We start from the raw sequence: 22,013 nt of genomic DNA on the forward strand, positions 1-22,013 counted from the left end.
AGCAGTCGCCGTAGCCGAAATCGGCAAGGAGTGATTATTATTATATTCATAGTATCTAAAGGCATTAGAGATATATAAGATTAACTGAGTTTACTTCAAATCTTTTGTGTCGTGATCAGAGCGATTACATTATTTCATTTCCAAAAGTATGTTTTATTTTACTTATTTACAATTTTTTTCATAAATCGACGTGAACTAAATATTTTCAAGCGAATGGTATTATGAATTTTACTTACTTTACTTACTTTTATACGTCATGTCTACTTAACTAAAAACGAACGAATTCAATACCATTGTTTTTAAAATGAAAATATGTTTAAAACTGTTTATATGCCCAAAAGAATACATCTGGTACAAGAAGGAAATAAGGATCAAAACAAATTATTATCTAAGGTTAACTCAACAATAAAACCGTAATTTATTGTGTGTAGTTTTATTAAAATAAACTTTATGAGCGTAATTACAGTAAATAGCAAATCAATCATTTTATGTAAGTCAACCATTGTAGCTTTAAAATTTGCATGAATACTTTGATACAAAGTATAAAGAATTCAGTTTATAACTGTCATTCACTTATGGTTTTCCTGTAGACTACAAGCCCGCATAGGACAAAAATATGGGTCAAATGAACCACCAGGGGACATATCTAGAACGATAGCAGAGCAAAAAATAATAAGATTCATCACTATGCCGTCACTTGTAAGCTGTCCAACTGAGTGCAGATGAGAATTGAAAAGTACAGGTAGACTCGGTAAATTTTGGTCATATATTTTTGTACGGCATTCTTAACCATCGATAGATCCATTAAAAATGATAAGAAACCGCTCAGTGCCGTACAAAAATGGTGGTCCACCAAGTCGGAATTTTTATTTAATTTCCGAGAGTTACCGGGGGTAAATTTGGTCATTTGACCATGTACGGCATCTGTGTCATACTATTGCTATACTGCTTTTAATCCATTATTCCGCAACGCCGTACAAAAATCATGGGGACAAGGGGAAAAAATCGAGAGTTGTAATCCACATCTTTTCGTTAAGTTAGTTAAAGTTATTCTATCCTTAACCATATTTGTTTATATAAGTAAATCGTATTTTTTTATTAAGTAAGATTGTAATCTAAAAAGGATAATATGAAGTATGTAGTAATATTGGAGAATTCGAAGATATTATCTACTTGTGTCTTGTTCCAAACAACTATGTAGGTACTAAGAAGTAATCCATAGTATGACGTAAACCTTAGTTTCAAATTTCATTTTAAGTCTAAACAGTTTTAAGGAATCTTTCATAAATTAAAAATAACAATTTCTCAGTATAAAAGGTTTGAAAAAAAAATTGGTTGTCTGTAAAGTCGGTTTACTGACGATAGTTGAACGTGACAATGTCCGATTGTGCTTCTTTGTCGCTCGTTCCGCGCTCTCGCTTGCAAGTTGCACTTCAAGCCTTACATGGAACGCCTCAGACCGAGGTAACGCCGCATGAGTCATATTTTTTCGTGCGTGCAGCCGGCGCTATCGAATTATAAGACGTTGTCACTAGGGCATGCACCCGGGTTTACCCGGTTCCGAAAAACCCGGGTAAACCCGGGTTTTTTGATGATCTTGAGAACCGGGTCTGAATAGTATGAAACCCGGTTCTCCCGGTTCCGACCAAAATATTAAAATATAAAGTATTATTTATATTTTGCTGCATTATTTTACCAAATTTATTGTATCTGGCAACGTCAGACTCACGTGCATCGCGAATTTTCGTGCCACGCCTCAAGCGTGGCCCCGATTGGTTGTCTAACCTTAGATGCTGTAAGTTTCCTACGGTTGTATTACCAAATAAAATTAGGCTTCGAAAATGACAAAAATTAAGCTACAGAAATATTTTTATTAGATTTCTCGTGAATTTGAAAAGCTGTTAATTTTACTGATTCATATAATGATCCAGTCATGTTTTTGTTTTTGGTAATATAAAGTTAAAAGTAAAAATTGTAAAGCTGAAATTTATATCGAATACTCAAATCTTCGGTCCCTTTTATGTGAAAAAGTCGAACTCACAAGCCAACGCATCAAAAGATACAGCCGTAAATGCTGAAAATTTTCGCAAATTTCGACATTCGCATGGGACTCAAAACCTACAGCTGGGTACTTTTCATGTTTTTATGTGATACTAGCGGTCCGCCCCGGCTTCGCCCGTGGTACATATGAAAAATAGATGTTGGCCGATTCTCAGACTTACCCGATATGCACAGAAAATTTCATGAGAATCGGTCCACCCGTTTCGGAGGAGTATGCAGACTAACATTGTGACACGAGAATTTTATATATTATAAGAGATTATGATAACAAGAGCGCCGAGACAACCGTCAAAACGCTAAGGAATAGAATACGCTATCGATACAAATTGACATAAGCGTATGATGTTTTACCTAAGGTTTCGGTCACACTACCAACGACGACGACGACCACGAACAAAATTTTCATCCAGTCGAAATTAAATAAATTGTGCAAAACACAATTAAAAAAATTTTTTCGAGATCAATGGATAAAAAAATAGGTTTTTCGTAGCTCCTAGGAAAAAATGTATTTAACCTTTTTAATAGATAATTTTATGGTGTACAATTTTGGTTCCAGGTGATTGTATGATAAACTTACCGTCTCGGCGAAAATCGCAAAAAAAAACTATTTTTTTTATTAATTGACCTCGAATTAATTTTTTTCCGAGTACCGTAATGACGGGAGATTTAAATATTTTATTTTGAATAAATTTTGGCAAGATTTGAATTTTGGTCGTGGTCGTCATCGTCGTTGGTAGTGTGACCGAACCATTACCAAAATATCATGAGCTTATGTCAATAATTAGCGTTAGCAATTTCTATTCCTTGGCGATACTGACGTTTGACTAAGGGCCAAGGTACTTTTATAAGACTGATAAATAAAGAGAAGTATTGAAATTTTGCTACTTTATTAATTTAATGAAATAAGACACAAGCCGCGTAAAATAAAAGGCCTATCAGGTACTTTTACAGTTACTTTTGTTTAATTTCGTATTTTTTCCGAAGTATTATAAAAGAACCGGGTAACCCGGTTCTACCCGGTTCTGAGCTCGATTTGGAACCGGGTTTCATAAACTTGGAACCGGATCCGGTTCTGCATGCCCTAGTTGTCACGTCAAAAACGTTCGTCTATAACCAGCCTAAATCGTAAACATTGCAGGAAGCAATGCATTGATTACTTCACGTAGCACGCATTGAATTTGTTTCTATACAAAGGGAAATGAAAATTTTAAGACATTCACATGCATTTTAATAAATTCGTTAAAGATTTTACCGTTTCATACCGTGATTTGGTCAAATAAGGCATGTTATATAATTAAAGTATAATAATATTATGTATGGAATTAACCGTGCGTTGTTTCTGTATTTATAGATATCTCGATATTATATTGTTATAATCAAGTCAACGTATCTAATATTATATCCTATATAAATACAAAAATATAATAGTTTAGAAATTAAAGATTTTTACGGATTTTAAACGCGATTTATTAATTATAATTTTATTATGCCGACGTTTCGCACAGTTTGCAGCGAGTGTGGTCAAGGGAAGATCAACTCTTGTTTAAAATCCGTTAACATCTTTAATTTCTAAACGTATAGGTAATACTCGCGTAAAATCAAAAACAATATAATACCCAATAGCTAGAGCCACAGTATTACCATCCTACAGTATGGCGACGAATGTAATTGTGCAGAGAAACGGAGGGGAACTGGCGGGGGGTCGGGCGACGCGGGCCGCTTAATGCAATCACGCTGAGTTTGCATTAACTATCGCGAAAGGACGACGCAGTCGTATTTTTTGTGTAATAATTTTATTATACAAAGCTACTTACATATTCTATTATGACGCGCAAAAACTGTTCCGTTTACGGATGTAAATCTACATTGAAATCCCAGAAGGAAACAATATTTCAGAAAGATTGTATTCATTGTATCTGTTGAATTAAAATCAAAGCTATGTATATATGTTGTCCTCATTATTTTCTAATCAGATTGTACATCCCAATGCGAATGCATTACTTAGTTAAATGGTATAATATACAATTAAGAACATCCAAAAATAAAGTGTCCACGTAAATAATATTTAGCAGTGCAATATCTGTAATTATATATTTATGAACAAATATAATTACATCAGATTTAATAATCGCAATTATTTTGAATGTACATATGAATAAATGATTTCATCATAATATTAATAATCAAAATTGTTTTATTTCGCATTTGTTGCAACCCTAGCGTATTTTCGTGTGGCAGCGTAAGTACCTACGCTGGCGGCGGCATCGCGCGACATCAAAGGCGATTCCAACTGTAGGAAATAATATTGTAATACTGTGCTAGAGCTATACAGCCTGTATAGCATACAGCCGGAAAATTTGGAAACAGTCAACAGTGGCACACTAACCATTAATATGCTTATACAATGAAACCTAATTGATCCTACAGAATAGTTACTCAAAAAATATTACGGCACTATGGCACTAAGCAGTTCATCGTTTCTTCGTTCGTTTCATATCATTTAAAACAGTTTTACAAAACGTTTACGACACTGGGTACTCTTCTTATATTATGTCATCATTGGCTAGAAAACTAGTGTTTATTTAGTGTTGTACTATGCAGGGGCGTAGCTACCGCCGTATCTGCCGTATAAATTATACGGGGCCCCCGCGCCAAGGGGGCTCCCAACATGCGCTTTTTTGAAAAATCTTTACCCTCCCAACATCACCGTCATCTGATTGAATCTGCTATTTGATTGAATCGGCCTAGTCATTCATTTAAATGTCGTCATTCAATGAACGCGCTAGTCATTCAATCCAATAGCAGATAAAGGGGTTTGAAACTTTTTGTATGGACGCTGGCATATCGACCCGCCGCCATTTTGATTTTTTTTCAAAATCGCGGCGCACGATTAAAGTGGTATGTATGGATAGAGGACACATAGACGAACAAAAAATGTCTCATAACATAGTACCCTAAAGCGTCACATTACCGAGATATTTGGAGGTAAATATTCACTTATGAGTACAACGACAAACACTAAAAATAGACTTATTACGTGTCTATATGCATAATATTATCTCCAAATAATCACTCCCAGGTAGATTATTATTATTACAGGAAGAAAGTAGGTATTTATTACATTACTTACATTTTTATGTAATGTATGTATGTTTTTATGTAATGAATGTACCTACTTTCTTCCAATAAACTGTTAATAATAATAATCTACCTGGGAGTGATTATTTGGAGATAATATTATGCATATAGACACGTAATAAGTCAATTTTTAGTATTTGTCGTTGTACTCATAAGTGAATATTTACCTCCAAATATCTCGGTAATGTGACGCTTTAGGGTACTATGTTATGAGACATTTTTTGTTCGTCTATGTGTCCTCTATCCATACATACCACTTTAATCGTGCGCCGCGATTTTGAAAAAAAATCAAAATGGCGGCGGGTTTGATATGCCAGAAAGTTTCAATGCCCATTGTCGATTGTGTATTGCAAATTGCAATGATGCTTGATGAGGAAGATCAGAAGATGAAGATCCTAATCCAAAAAGATTTCAAGTGTTATTAATTTTTTTAAACTTACTACATTTTTGAAATACCTTACAATAAAAACACCATCGTTATGCGTAATCCCCAAAAAGTATGTTTTAACGAAGGTATAGAAAACGTTCGATAATATTATATTGCATTGATATACAGGGTGTCCCACTGTTGGTATACTAAGCTCAAAGGAGGTTATAGTTTTGCATACGCTGAGTACATAAAAAATACTTACAAAATTCCAGACGCATTTTTTTTTCAAATAGATGAATACTTAAAACTCTATGTGTACACCCCTAACAAGCTACCCGCCCAACTTTAATACGGTCAGCATGTGACCTATCGTTTAAGATTATGTTTGTATAGACAAAATGCTCACATTATCGAAGCAGTATATGCCGGCTACGCGAAGTTAGAGAAGAAAACATGGATTTTCAGGAAAAATTTAGCAAAAAAATTTTGATGTTATTTTTTTGTTTAAGTATTTTTTACGTGATCAGTGTATGCAAAACTACAAGTCCCTTCGCGCTTAGTATACCAATAGTGGGACACCCTGTATATGTGTATATAACTTGTTGTTTTATTTACAGTTTCACACAAAAAACTTTATATTACAGTCATTAAATAAGAATTACACCAACAATGCTTTAATCGCATAATATTATAGTTTATACGCAACAGTTACAGTGGCGAAAGGAAAACTGTCAATTTACAAACCGTCCCTGAACCGAAATAATAAGCAGAAGTTATGTACATCGTTTAAGATAATAATACCCTTCATTCATATATATAGTCTTCCTGAATTTCGGTCATTTCGGCTAATAAGACTTTTTTTAAGTGGGGAAATCTTGCACAGATACCCACAGCCCCCGGGGAAGAAGAACTAAAACCCCACTGTGTTCCGTCGGCGGCTTATAGTAAGCCTAACATTTTGCCAATTTTGCAAGACCTAGGAATATTGAAGTGCACAGTTCTTAACCTAACACCGAAAGAATCTTTCAAATCGGATCAGTAGTACCTGAGATTAGCGCGTTCAAACAAACAAACTTAGCTTTGGCTATATAATATAAGTATAGATTTAACTATAGGTACCTATTAATTTATTTTATAACACACTTCCAGGAAAAAGGAGGAAACGAACTCAAAAATTCATGTCTATAGGTAGATGACGTCTATAGATATAAGTATTTTTAAAAGACAGTTATCCATAAAAATTATAGAAAAGTTACTTAACTTAATTTTGCGAATATAAATATTATAATAATAATTCAAAACGAGCTTTTAGTTACTTTCTTAACAAAGCGTCAATTTAATTTCTTATGGTCTATCACTGGTCCAAATTTCTGTGAAATTAGTTCAGTATTTTAGGCGTGAAAGCGTAGCAGATAGGCATATAAATATACAGTTTCTCATTTATGAAGCATTTATAATATTAATTGGAATCTTTTTCAATTACAATTTAGTTGTTAGTTTTTAAAATTTTCACACTTCACAATAATATCCTCATTGAGCTATTATTGCTCAAAGCTTTATATTTAGCTCAATGGATATCCTACAAATATTATAAATGCGAAAATTTATGAAAATGGATGTTTGCTAATCTATCTTTCACAAAAAACTGACGGATTTTGACGTCAAAGTAATAAATATAAGTGAACTATCATGATTCGTGACCTCAAAGGGACAACTGTAGTAAATTCTGGCGAATTAGCCACATTACAACTTACTCTGAGCGCTTTTCTATCTACACCTTCCTACTTATACTAATATGTATAATTGGTTCCCACCAAGAAAGGTCGTACTAATTACTAGAATACAAATAGTAGGTATTTACATTTAATTACTTTAAAATTCCATGTCTAATTAATACGCATTTCGTAGTCTTAACAGAAGTCTTAAGTACTGTTATTATTGAATTTCAAATGTACTTAGCTATGAGTAATTTTAACTATTTTTTAAATACAGTGCGACAACAACAAGATTTACGAAATTATTATAGAACAGGAACATTTAGGAAAACCTTTCAAATACCTAGTAATTTTTATTGTTTTTGAACATTACTTTAACCATTTAATAAAAGTTTAAGTCAACGTTCCTGTAAAAACCTTGTAAAAACGTATTTCAAAATTTAGAGAAAAATACAAATTTTGTGACTATTTAACTAGTTATTTTGTTTTTGTACATAGCTTACCTGAAAAACTCATAATAAAATGCCTGTACTCAATCGCGTATTAATCACGCATTTAACATTTTAAATTTGGCAATTTATTTCAATATAAAATCTCTCACTAAAGTAACAAATCATACGATATGATGATTTCTCATTGCGTGTTAAAAATAAATCCCATGCCCTTTAGAGGTAATAAATCTGTATATGACATTTATTTGAGAAAGTCAAGCCCTTCCGGGTAAGTACATATATCGTGGTTATGGCTTTCACCTCAAAATGTTTTCTTTACGCATTATGTCATATTAAGTTATGTATTACATCAAGATTGTTTGGTTTGAAGATCACTGGCCTGAATATGTTATGACGGTAGTTAAAAGTAGGCCTGTATCTTCTTATATATAAAAATGAATCGCAAAATGTGTTGGTAAGCGCATAACTCGAGAACGGCTGAACCGATTTCGATAATTCTTTTTTTATTATATTCCTTGAAGGACGAGGATGGTTTTTATGTAGAGAAAACGTAAACATATACCACGGGCGAAGCCGGGGCGGACTGCTAGTCTTTAATATAATTAACCGCAGGTTTTTAAAACTTAGAACAAAATTCTACTAAAACAAATGAAAATGTATATTGTATACTTACTGAAAACCGTAATCACAAACAATTTAACAACATTTCTTTCTAAACGAAAACTTAATTCCTTTGCCCGTTTGATAAAAAAAACTAAACTGTCAATTTATACATCCCGCACTTTTTCAAAATTGGAATTTTCATGGATCCACTAGTCTATGGAATTTCAAATGAACGCGAGAAAGTGTCAACGGTCGATTTCTCTGTCGTCGTAACACCGACTGCGCATGCGTCGGTCACAGGTTGCAACACCCTGCGTCTGCGCCATTATATTATGTATAATGTATAGAGATGATTATGTATTGTTTATAATGGAGAAAAACCTACGATCTAGTCAGACTTGTCTATGATTAAGAATTCTATTCATTAGCATTGTTTATTAATGATTACATTGTGAGATATATCTATGAAGTGAGTTCGTTTCGTATTCAGACATAAACAAGCTTATCCTAACAAAAAATAGATATCAAAAGGAAACTCACTTAAAATTTTGAAGCACAGTAAAGTTTAAATTTATAAATATAAAGAATAGAAAAAAATCACGAGGCGGGACTCGAACCCGCATCCTGCCTGATGCCTGATCAATTCAGCCAATTGCAAAGGAAAGTTGATAAAAGACAAAAAGCTTAGGATAACTCAAACTAAGATCTGGGATCAAATTGAACCATTTAAGTTGCCGACCTTTGAGATGAATTGTTACTGATCATCAAACAAGGGTAACCTTTCAATAAAGGTTGATTTTATAAATCCAAAAGTTACAATCTGTTTAAAATAAATACAATGCTTCCTATCCTATCCTTTTTACTAATATTATAAATGCGAAAGTTTGTGAGGATGTGTGCGTGTTTGTAACTCTTTAACGCAAATACTACTGAACAGATTATAATGAAATTTATCACACATAAAGAGGGTTAACACATAGAATAGGTTTTATCCCGGAAATAGCACGGGAACGGGAACTATGCAGGCGGGCGAAGCCGCGGGCGGAAAGCTAGTACAGTTATAAAGTTTAAAACAACTTCAATCTAACCAAATCTTTATAAGTAATTTTGTTGATTGCGACAATTATTATACTATTGAAACCAAAAGTCACGAACCTCATGTATGTAACACAGTAGTGATTATTTATTGAATTAAATTGAAAGCTTCCAAATAAATGTTTTATATCAAAAGGTCAAACAAAAGTTTAAGCTATAATGTGGTTTTACATAAGTAGACACTTATATTTTTTTCTTGTTTATAATTTGCATTACGTAGTAATCTAGTACATAACTTAAGTTAATCTGCGATGATGTTGGTTTCATTATTTTTTAAAGATCCTACACGTACTCATTTCTTGCCAAAATATGTATATGGAAAAGCCTCCGTAGTACCTATTATCTATACTAATATTATAAAGCTGAAGAGTTTGTTTGTTTGAACGCGCTTATCTCAAGAACAACTGTCCAATTTTAAAAATTCTTTCAGTGTTGCATAGCCCATTTATCGATCAAGGCTATAGGATATATATCATTATATTATCATCACGCTAAGACCAACAAAAGCGGAGTGAATAGATGAATATAGTTACCACTAAATTCATCTTGCTTAATAGTACTGTAAAGAATACGTAATCATACCATTATTATGTGTTAAGATGTGCTCATCTTTGCCAACTGTACGTGAAGATTGTTTGATATTTTTTTATCCTATAATCGCATCCTGTCCATTTATATTGCAAAAATGTTTAGCGAAATATTCGCTATTTATACGTACACGGTACATCATATATTAAGGAAGGGCGGGGCTATTCCGTCCGAAAAATAACACTCAAAAAAGAACACGTCTGTATTTTTTCTTAAATAATAGCTACGGAAAATTTGTCAATTACATCAAAGCAAGCCGTTATTTCTTATTCTATTCATCATATTTAGAACGTGAAAAACGATTGCAGTAGCTAAGAAAATAGCTAAATTCTAATAGGAGTTGACTTTGGGCAAAATAGCCCCGCGCGGGGTTAGGTATTTCGTCAAGAGTTAAATAGAACGACATCTGTGGAGCAATTTCCATTTTACTCAGAAATATACAATACTGATGACGCTGCCTATTTGAATTTGTATTTAGTTACGCAGACATAAGGTTCATTTTCGAGAAAAATCATTCTAAATTTTTGGAGGGGCTATTCCGTCTCGCGTCCATACAAGATAGTGACGCGCACACAATATCGATACAATTTTTTTTGAAATATCGATAACTTTTTGTGTGGAATCAATTTGAATAAGAAAAGTTAAGTGGCTTAAATTGACGCTATTTGGCACTCTCTTCACTAATTAAAAATGTATTATTGTTATTACAGTGAAATATTTATTACTTATATGGTATACTTAATAATAAGTGTAATACCACTCCAATTCACCCAAAATATATTTTGGATAAATTATGTTTACATCAAGTAATTAATTTATAAATGTTGAGTTAAATATGTGTACTCATAACAAAACACAATGCCGTTGTGTTCAGTTGCCTCAACATTTATGCTTATGTCGATAAGAAAGCCAATCGTAGCACGTCACTAGCTTTTTGCAAATTCATACAAAATCGACGGGGCTATTTCGTCTTAAAAATGGACAAAATAGCCCCGCCAAAATATTTTTTGTGGTTATGACATCGGACTTAATAACACTTTTTATTTAAAGCGTAAGATAAAATAAATAGTTTAGAAAGAATCTCCAACATTCAAAGTTATTACTAACCTTGGACAGATTTCACAACAATTACTTTTTACACGTAAAACGAAATAAAATTTGCGGAGCGTCGTCTATGTTGTGTCCATTCAAAATGGCGACTGTAGAAGAATAGCTGTAATTCCAAAACCATGTATCCTACAGCAACATCTGTTAGCTTATCGCGTAGTTAATTAAATTTTATACCTGCCGAAAGATGTTGTTACTAGAAATCTATTAAACTGTAGGCTACAAAGTCTTCTGACAAGATTGCCCCGCTGACAAAATAGCCCCGCCCTTCCTTACATAATAATATAATATCATCATCACCAGGCCATTTTATTCTATTGCAAGTTCAAACGCCATTTTTGGTCACGTAAATAATTAAGCAGTCTACTCATGAAATTTTTATATTTTTTAAATAGGTCAAAAAACTATATGTTTGTCGTGACGCTTATATGAGCGTGTTATAAAGGTTACTTTTCACCAAGCTTGTATAAAACGTGTATTATATATTTTTACGAAGTTATATTAGGCGTATCATCATAGCACAGACTAATAATAATATACTACGTATACATCATAGTCTTATTTGTTTCCCGCTGCAGGGATAGGTATAAAGCGCATCACACATTGTACAATCACCCACTACGCAGGCCAAGTGTGAGTTAGATCATTAGATGTGATAAATGATGATAATAATGGATAATAAATAACTTTTTCAGTAAATATTGAGTAACAGAAAAACGTCAGCTGATGTATAATACCTAGTTACTTATAAATATTAATATTATCTCAATGCTTATAAATGGCTTTCCGCCAGCAGCTTCGCTAATCGATACAGAGTCGGCAAAGAAAATTAGAAGTGAAATCTAGTGAAATACACACATCACATTATTAATATTACGGAGTTTATAATTTTCGAAAAAGTCATACTGTATGTGATCCCTAAGTACCTAGGTAGGCACTATCGATTTTTTTTATTACAGAAACAATATTACGGTACTTATAGGTATTTTGTTTTCAATTGCGAATTATTCATTTGTTAGATTTTCTCAACTGCGGGATGACTGCGGGGGAAAATAGTAGCCACAAAGCCTGGCTCACCAACCCTGGCCCCCGCCATTTTTTTTTTTTTTAGTTTTTACATTGCCATATCGTTAGTTCATGGTTATTGTTTGCTATAAATAATTTTTTGTTCGTTTAATTGCTGTGGTTAATTGTTTTTTAACAATAAAAAATAAACAGATGTTTTGCGCGAAGTGACAGTAGTACCCACCTCAACGCTTCGCTTATGAGGCGTGCAAAATATTATACTGTTTGGTTAATTTCATTTCAAAATTATTAATATTTTTTTCCATTATTAGTTTATAAACATTTATTATCGTTAGTTCTTCAATAAATAACGTTTGTTCGAACATTTAAGTGCCGTTTTATTATTTAATTTGTAATTTTTAATTATGTGAATCTGAATGTAGACCTTACTATTCATTATTACTTCTTTTTTTCACTTCAATTAATTACTGATATTAAAAAAGTAATGGATAACATCCCGAGCATCATGATTGATAAGTAGATAGAAGTGTGATGTGGGCGTGGCCCACGTGTCACTTGTAAGTTGTAAGGTAAGATCACCTAACTTGCTCTCAGTTGTGCGCAGAAAAATATTCGAGTCGGTTGTCAGCTGTCAAACCTTTTTTCCATATTTATTCATTAATTAGGACGTGTTGTTCGGTATTAGGGCGTTTGTCCACTACAAGGAATTTTACGGTCCGGCATTCCGATTTTTTACGGTCCGGTATGGCACGCCATTAATCTATATAGGTACTAGCTTGTGCACCTACGTAATTTTACTGTCCGACATTTTACTTTTCCCTATTCCGGATGGTTTTTTGTGTCTACGAGTCGCTGTAGGTATAATTGTTTTCGTTTGCTTGGATTTTACTGTTTTTACTGCATATGCCAATTGAAAGCAAGCTCTTGTTTTACTTTCTTTTAGTTGGCAATGAGATTTGTGAAGTCGGCATTGTTATTTTATATACATTGACAAAGCATTTACCTATAATTATTATCTAAGTAAGTGTTGGTAAGTTAAAGTTCAAGTGGGAATAGCTTTAGCTCCTCGTCACCGATTAAAATAAATAAGTGAAACACGTATTTTAAATCTCTTACGGAACTTTACTTTTTATTATAACTAGGGATGTAACGATACCGATACAGATACCGATATATCGGCCGATATATCGGCAAGCCGATATATCGGTATCGCCGATAATAAATCAGCCGATACCGATATTTTTTTATTAAATTCTTTCTTTTCTTTTATGTTTTTGCATTGTATTCATTCATATTGTTTTATTTCTGTTTCTGTAATAGTGTTAAGGAAGAGCGGAACCTCCTGACACAAGCATTTTATTTGCTTACTAGGAGTGTTCCAATCACAAATTTGTTTATGTAAAGGAAAGAAATAAATAATTTTGAATTTTTTTAATTTTTAACGTGATAACGTTTTTAAAATCGTTTTAGTCGGGTGACATGTTCATAAACTTGTGTCACACCAAAACCTCACGAGCGCGATCGCAGGTATAACGAGAGAGAGACGGACCGATCTCCCGTTTCATCTCGAGCGCTGCCACTGCATTATGTTATCACGTAAACATCTCGATCGTAAACCTACTTTACAAACAACCAATTTTTTTGATATCAAATAATTCAAAAAATCCGCGCCCAATGAACGATGCGGGAGGCCGCCCGCGCGTGCGCACTTTGTTTTCTGAAAAAACTCTACCAATACTGCCGTCCTTTAACTAAAAAGCCGTTAACCCTCAAATGAATCAAATCAATTTTCAGTTTTAAATGTAGGGTGATAGACTTCAGAATTCTCTATCTTTCTGTCTAAGAATCATTAATAGTTATAATTATATGAAAATATTGTAAGCCGTTAAGTAACACAATTTTCAGCGATTCCATAACTTGAAAGCGTCTAACCAACACTACTTCGCTAAATTTCCTTTAAAGTACCTTAACCGCCAGATTTAATAATTATTTTTTAGCTTTTTACTTGACTAAAAGTACGTTATCAGATTATACTTGACTATAGGGACGCAAAAGGACTATAACTGCTTTATGATATGCTTTCATATAACGATTCCAATGGAAATCCTTACCTTATTTGCAGTTACTCGCCCTTAACGCTTTTTTAGTTAAGTAATTTTATTTAGGAAAAATTCTAATAACACTTTTTTGCTTAGCTACAAAGCAGCTAACCCTCATTTTTTAGCTAAAAGGCAGTTATCCGATTCTGGTGATGCATCAGTTTTGGGGATGAGAGTGATGATGAAATAATGTCGCTCCCAAGCAGAGTACCGATTGTTTTTGATTTTCTTTTACAAGACGTATTGTTTCTGATCAGGTTTACTAAGTTTTAAACAATCTAGCAGCTAAATTACGGAAAATATAACAAGTCAAAGTTACGAAAATTTGGTAGGTAATGGTTACGACAGTGCGAACTTTCAATCGTACTTCACTGTAACCGAGAAAGAGAAGAAAGACAGTCTGTACTATTTAATTTTTAAAACTATTTATTAATTATGTAATTTACCCCTTGGGTGGAATTAGTAATCGACTGTCAAGCAATGTACTAGAGATGGTGATACAAAAATTGTTAGGAGACCTTTGACCCGCTGACGGGGAGTCCATTTTGCAACTATTGCTATTTTTTCTTATCTTTATATGTATTAGATTATTAAGATTTGTACTTTTTACATTGTAGCAAATAAAAAGTTTTCTACCTCCTGCTATTTTCCACATATTCTGGTATATTATATTTTCTGAATGTGGATGAAAGAGTCTTCTAATCATTTGATAAGCGGTTCTACATTATTTATTAAGAGCATCCCACATGTAAGAGCTTGAAGCCCTATTGAAACCAGGGTGTATTTTTTCAAAAACCATGTGCACAAGTCTTAATTTTTTTTTCAGGAAACGATTTATGTTTACATTGTTTGTGGTTCTATATGTACTCAATATCCGTGACTCGTATGATGGCTTCGCAGAAGAATATTTATAAAATAACGTTAAAATTGCAATTCTAAATGAATATACGGTTCCAAAAAAGAAAAGCGAGAAGATTTATCTCAATCTTAACCCATTAATGAGCCACTGTAATGAAATAAACGTGAACATGACGAGAAATAAAGGTTAATTTTATCGAAAACTTAAAAGAGTCATTTAGTAAAAGAGTTTAAAATACTTGTTACTCACAATAAGACGCTAAAACCATTAATTTAGATAGTGTTTAAATCCTTAATACTTAAACCTAAAAGCTTTTGATCCTTTTCCTTTCCATTGGTTGACCTAGAGGATGTAATTCCCGAGAGCAAAGCAGCAAATTTTTAACATTAGTAAGATTAAAATTTAGTACAACTATATAGAATCATAGTACAAAAGCATCCAAAAGCCCTTATAAAGTTTTTGAAATTTAAATTAAAACGAAAGTCATAGCTTAAAAGTAGTTATAGTAGCTTAACGACGTTTTAGGTAAGCATTTTATTAACAAATAAAAAAAAATCACAAAATGAAAATAAAAATACTAAATTACTTAGCTAAAAAGTCGCTTTGGTATGTGAACGGCCGTCTTGTCCAGTAAATAGTTAAAATTTTCAGATTATATCTAATATCTAATATCTAATATTCTAATATTTCTAATATTTCTAATCTAATATTCTAATATTCTAATATATATTATAAAGGCGAAAGTTTGTAAGGATGTATGGATGTATGGATGTATGGATGTATGGATGTTTGTTACTCTTTCACGTAAAAACTACTGAACCGATTACAATGAAATTTAGCACACATATAGAGGGTAACTTGGATTAACACATAGGATAGTTTTTATCCCGGAAATCCCACGGGAACGGGAACTATGCGGGTTTTCCTTTGCAAACGCGGGCGAAGCCGCGGGTGGAAATCTAGTGCTGAACTAAACGAGAAAAAGTGAATTTAAAAATAAATTATAACAGTTTCTGGGTAAAAACTAATATTTAGATATAATATAATTAAATGTCGATCGATGTATCTCACAATAATTATTGTAAGTGTCATAATTTTTAAGAAATAACGATTTCCGTGTTTTTTGCCATTTACTCGAAACTCACTTCGTGGGCTTAACGGCTTTCTAGTTAAAGGACGGCAGAATAGTAAACTTTTATTAGGTACTGATTGTATGTGTATTACTTAAAGTTTAACTGACTTCGTAAAATAATAATACCTACTAAAATAAATGGTTTTGTTGTTTTTTGCTTTGGCATTTTTATTTAAAAGAATACGATTAACAGTTGTCTCTGTTAAAGGTTGGTAACTTTTTATGCATAATTCACTATTTATTTTTCTACCAAGCCATCGATATCGGTATCGGTATCGGTATCGCCGATACATTACTACAAATATCGGTATCGGTATCGTATCGGCAAAATCATGTATCGTTACATCCCTAATTATAACGAAGTACATAATATAATATTTCACCTTCTATATTTTTTACTCGTTTCTTGTAAAATGCAAAAACAATCATTTATGATAGCATTATACCGCCAAACTTCCTTGAACTGTACCGCACTGATCCGAGTAAAGACGGACAGGTGCACAAGCAATTCATCGGTTTTTTCATGCCAAACCGGACCGTAAAAAATCGGAATGCCGGACAGTAATATTCCTTGTAGTGCACAAGCGCCCTTAGAGTGCAAAAATGATAGCAGACGAAATAATATCAGCAATGGAGGCATTTCATACCATCGGTAAGTCTTATTTTTATTTATTTTACATATAATATTTTATGTTATAACTTCGCTTGTAATTTGTCAAAATTGTATACAAATATCTAGTCAAAATGAACCTTAATTCGTAAGAAATTAGTACTATTATAGATTGAACAGCAAACAAGAATTTCTGGAATATTATCGCAATAAACAAACGAATGTCGCTTTAGTGATGCTTGTCGCGCATATCGACAGTATCGATACTTTAGAAAAGACAAACATTATAAATATTAAATTTTATTTTATTTTTCCTTAGCTTTCATTTGTCCAATTTATTTATAGATTTCCCAAAGAGGCTAATTTAAAAGAGAAATGGATAAATGCAACGTGACGAGTTAACTGGATGCCGAACAGTACTAAGCGGTCTAACAAAGGCCACCGATACATCAAACTACAGCAGTTCAAAGATTTAAAATAATGCATATTTTCTGTTTGTATTTTGTAAATATAGATTTATACTATTCTATTCCGTTTTTTATTTAATAATAATAATATAAAAAGACGTACTTAGTAGTAATAAACATACTCCAAAATGTGACGCATTATACTATACTCATATAAAAGAAAGAAAAAAAAATACACAAAAAATATTTATTTGTGAATGAAGAATGTTACTAGGTATGCCAAATCCCTTGAAATTGTGTCTCAGTAAAGCCTGTATGTATACAAATACACTAGTTTTTGTCGTAGTCAAAAATACCAAGTAGTTTTGATTTTATACGCATTCAAAGTTTCGAAAAATATCGAGTCCCGCTAATAGTCACGTGACCGCTTGTGACGTCACGTCACAACGCACCGCGCGGCCGCGTCCCCGCGCGGTGTGTATAAAGCAAAATTACCAATCTTCTATTGGATGATACGTGTAATATTCAAGACCAAATCTAAAAAATAAAATATATATCAAACAAGATGATATGTTCAACGATTCTGTTTAATCAAAAACATAAAATATTAAAATTTACTCGATAAAAAAAAATTACCAAGTTAGCTCTAATTTTCACACTTTTACGTTTTCTACTTGACATGGTAATACTTATTATGATTTTTTTTTCATAAACAATTATATTAAAACATTTGCAAGATATTTGTCAGATCATTTTGTGTAATTACTTTTAGTTTTGGTTTTATTTTTGGCGCTCTTTTTTTCTCGAGATAAACGTTTGGTTTTGTCACGATAAAAGTGGTTTATCGCAGATAAAACCAAAACTAAAAGTAATTACTCAAAATGCTGTGACAAATATCTTGCAAATGTTTTAATATAATTGTTTATGAAAAAAAAATCATAATAAGTATTACCATGTCAAGTAGAAAACGTAAAAGTGTGAACATTAGAGCTAACTTGGTGATTTTTTTTTATCGAGTCAATTTTAATATTTTATGTTTTTGATTGAACAGAATCGTTGAACATATCATCTAGTTTGTTATATATTTTATTTTTTAGATTTGGTCTTGAATATTACACGTATCATCTAATAGAAGATTGGTAATTTTGCTTTATACGCACCCTAGTATCAAGTCGGCAGCGCTGTAGTAGGTGTTATAGCTTGCGCAGTATTTTGATGGGTTTTCGTCCGCGAATTTCGTTAATAGTCCAATAATAGTAATTATTATTCGTTTAATAAAATAACAGTCATGCCAAAGTTTCATCTTTATTTAATAGTTTCTCAAAATATTCTATACGATTGCGTTTTTGCACTGCTGATCTCTGAGGTTTATCTTCATTTTCCTGTTGACATTTGAATTTGTGTGGAACTATACCCTGTTTTTGTTTAATTCTTCCCCCGACCAACTTATATTTTAGTATAGTTCTCCATATCATTCTCAACTTAAAACAAGAAAAAATCTTACTAGCCATCTACCTATACTTAGCCCATACGAGCAGAGCAGAAGCACAGTCTAGTATAGATTAAAACTTGTATAGAAAACAAAGTATAACGCAAAACAGCTGCAATGTTCTCAAAATATTATAATACATATGTAGCTTACTTCCTTTGCAACTATAAAAAACAACTTATCCGGCGAATTGGTAGTTGTATTTTTACATTTAGGAACAACACATGATTTTCTGGTATTTGGATTGGACATTTTTAAAAGTAATTAAAATTTCGACGGCGCGGGCGCGCGATCGCTAGCGGACTGAGTGAGCCAGATTGAGCGTGTTGTGGTGTGACGTCACACCATCACCGGGCGTTTACAACTTGTTTTACTTCTAAATCGGAAAATAATTGACGTATCGAAGTAATTTTTTCACTAGTATTATTTATTTTTGACAGAGAATATGGAGTGCTAATAATCAAAATTAGTGAACATTCTCCATTATCGATAACAAGGCTGACATCCCTCAGAGCATAGCATCAGATAAATACCTATCAAGTTAATGTCATTAATGTTGAGTGACACAAATTTCAACCTTATCTCTATGTGTTGCGTTTCAAATTTATATCTATCGAAAACTAACGCCCTCTGTTGTGGAGTAGCTGAATGTTTTCGAATTTGGAATTTCTGTGCAATGAGAAACAAAACAGCTAATATACCTAGGGATGTTATACTAAAATAAACCGTAACATGGTGCGTTAGGGTACATATTGAAATGCTGAATTTATAACCTAAGTCAGTTTTTACTCAAATTAAGCTGTCCAATCAAAGGCATAGTTTACTTGTAGTGTACTGTATAACTATCGGTTTAAATGTGTGGGTTTGGCGACACTGGTTTTCATACTAAGAGCGAGCGCCCACGAGCAACTTTGTCTCCGCGACAATTTTGTCTCCGCAACTATTTTGTCTCTCCAGCCATGGGCTAGTATGAAAGTGCGCGTACGTAGCGACGCAACTCCCGGGAGACTTTTTTGTCCGCGGGTTCGGAGACAAGCCCGCGACGCAACTGTCGCCCTATCTATTGGTTTCAATGCAAGTGCGCGCACGGCGACAAAAATGTTGCCAGGCGACGGCCGCCGGCCAGTTGCCGCGTAAGAGCGAGCGCCCACGAGCAACATTCTCTCCGCAACTATTTTGTCTCCGCAACTATTTTGTCTCTCCAGCCATGGGCTAGTATGAAAGTGCGCGTACGTAGCGACGCAACTCCCGGGAGACTTTTTTGTCCGCGGGTTCGGAGACAAGCCCGCGACGCAACTGTCGCCCTATCTATTGGTTTCAATGCAAGTGCGCGCACGGCGACAAAAATGTTGCCAGGCGACGGCCGCCGGCCAGTTGCCGCGTAACCGGCGTAGCGATAATACCTATTTATGTCAACGTATTTATTCTCGTACACAGTAGTTTTAACCGACTTAAAAAAAAGGAGGAGGTTATCAATTCGGCCGGTATATTTTTTTATGTATGGACACCGATTACTCCGAGGTTTCTGAACCGGTTTACGTGATTCTTTTTTTTTTTTGATGCGGAATGGTGTGGAATTGGTCCCATAAATTTTATTCGGACAAGCCCAGTAGTTTTTATTTTATGAGCATTTTTGTCTGGTCTCGATGACTTAATTGAAATGTAGCAAGTAACTTTGATTTATTTCCAGGAAACCGATTGAGCTGAAATTTTGTATACGCATGTAAATTGGATAGCGATGAAACATTATTATGAGATAGAGCTGATTTGATGATGGAATCGGAAGGTGGCCATAGGAACTTAGTAATATATTGACTCAACTTTATCGAGGTTGAGCTCGTTTGATTCGTGTTGAAAAATACACTAAAAAGTATTAAATAAAAACTACTTTACTTTTTACAATTACGATTACATATCTATACTAATATTTTAAAGAGGAAAGGTTTGTAGGTATGTATGGTTTTCAGTTTTCACGCATAAACTACTGAACCGATTACAATGAAATTTAGCACATATAGAGAGTAACTTGGATTAACACATAGGATAGGTTTTATCCCGGAAATCTCACGGGAATGGGAACTATGCGGGACAAGAGCACAGACCACAACCGTCTCTTCGAAAACCATGTTGATAAATGAAGAAAATTTTAAAGAAAAAGTTGCGTTGCTGTCGCTTTCGTGTGCGCATCGTTCAAAACTTTGCGAGGAGACAGCGACAGAGACAAAATAGTTGCCGGGCAACTAAGTTGCTCGTGGGCACTCGCTCTAACCGGCGTAGCGATAATACCTATTTATGTCAACGTATTTATTCTCGTACACAGTAGTTTTAACCGACTTCAAAAAAAAGGAGGAGGTTATCAATTCGGCCGGTATATTTTTTGTATGTATGTACACCGATTACTCCGAGGTTTCTGAACCGATTTACGTGACTCTTTTTTTGTTTGATGCAGAATGGTGTGGGATTGGTCCCATAAAATTTATTCGGATAAGCCCAGTAGTTTTTATTTTGTGAGCATTTTTGTCTGATCTCGATGACTTAATTGAAATGTAGCAAGTAACTTTGATTCATTTCCAGGTAACCGATTGAGCTGAAATTTTGTATACGTATGTAAATTCGATAGCGATGAAACATTATTATGACATAGAGCTGATTTGATGATGGAATCGGAAGGTGGCCATAGGAACTTAGTAATATATTGACTCAACTTTATCGAGTTTGGGCTCGTTTGATTCGTGTTGAAAAATACACTAAAAAGTATTAAATAAAAATAACTTCGCTAAAAACAACCGACTTCAAAAACGGAAAAGTAAAAAATAAAAAAGATTGATATTGATATTATTAATTACTACATATTATTTAGATGTGTTATTTACTAAAAAGGTTTGTTGTCGATGCACGGGCTTAATACTAAGTGCTTAGTGCTTGGTACCGACTTCAAACCTATTTAATAAATTAATAATATTGTTTTTTAATTAAGTTATTTTTATTATTAGTAGTTTTCTGTCTATAGTAGAGCCATTTTAATAGGCATCATAGACAGTTCAACAAAATTCAGCAACATAATCTAGTAACGACGCCATAGAAAAATATGTTATTTCGTTTTACTTAACTTTTTTCAATTACGATTACATATCTATACTAATATTATATATAGAGGAAATGTATGTATGGTTTTCAGTTTTCACGCATAAACTACTGAACCGATTACAATGAAATTTAGCATACATATAGAGGGTAACTTGGATTAACACATAGGATAGGT

Source organism: Colias eurytheme, chromosome 24 (assembly GCF_061535395.1).
Source record: "Colias eurytheme isolate Ceu_HAF_F1 chromosome 24, ilColEury1 Martin Lab GWU primary, whole genome shotgun sequence".
NCBI lineage: Eukaryota > Metazoa > Arthropoda > Insecta > Lepidoptera > Pieridae > Colias > Colias eurytheme.